The 762-nt window shown below is 36.6% G+C and overlaps 1 long non-coding RNA gene across 2 annotated transcripts; it reads right to left on the reverse strand.

Annotated features, from left to right (window-relative positions):
- Positions 1–18: 18 nt before the first annotated feature.
- LOC119589511 lies at positions 19–756 on the reverse strand. 2 transcript variants are annotated; one of them, XR_005230193.1, is made up of 3 exons: positions 586–756; positions 339–443; positions 19–54 (listed from the first exon to the last, which is right to left on the reverse strand). It is a non-coding gene; the product is annotated as an uncharacterized LOC119589511 (long non-coding RNA). The 2 variants fall into 2 exon arrangements; XR_005230192.1 differs by having other exon boundaries at positions 339–756.
- Between the last annotated feature and the right edge of the window lie 6 nt (positions 757–762).

The raw sequence follows: 762 nt of genomic DNA on the forward strand, positions 1-762 counted from the left end.
GATCAAGGAAAAGCCATCAGCTGCAACAGTCTTTTATTGGAGCAAAGTTTCAACCTGAAATATGATATTCAGGTAATACAATTGGCAATTTAAATCATTCAAAATTACACATAAATGTTCTGAATAACTAAATAAATCTCCTATTTTGCGTCAAAAGAAATATACATGCATTAATGAATATTAATGCAACAAATAAATCCAAGTATACAATGAACTGATTATCTCACAATACTAAACTAATGTAAGGAATGCACTACACATATCGTGCGACGTAAGTAAATAATCTGCCTAACAATATCACAAATAAATCATACATTGTACATTTTCATTGAACTCACTTCAATGGCCACACTATCACAATCCATGATTCCCAGTAGTTACCGTCACGTATAATCTCAGTTACGGCACAAATCCAATCCACAGCCCATTGGACATAACACTGGCTGAAACGCATATGAAAAGTAAACACTCCAAATTATGGCCGACGCCAACACAACAAACTCATGTTCCGTGTATTTATCAATATTAATGAGGATTATCCTCTTCTGATATTAATTTGAAACCACTCAATATCCTTAAACATACCTTCATGAGTGTAAAGACTTGTGCCCAATAACTGCCACTTCTGTGAAAGGTCGACAACACAAATATTCCCTGCGAAGTGGATTCACACACGAGGCCTCAACCGCACAGCAACGTCATACGTGGGCTCATGGGTAAACAAAAAACACTCGAGATGCGCAACGTAACATCTCACCCGTA

Source organism: Penaeus monodon, chromosome 25, assembly GCF_015228065.2.
Source record: "Penaeus monodon isolate SGIC_2016 chromosome 25, NSTDA_Pmon_1, whole genome shotgun sequence".
NCBI lineage: Eukaryota > Metazoa > Arthropoda > Malacostraca > Decapoda > Penaeidae > Penaeus > Penaeus monodon.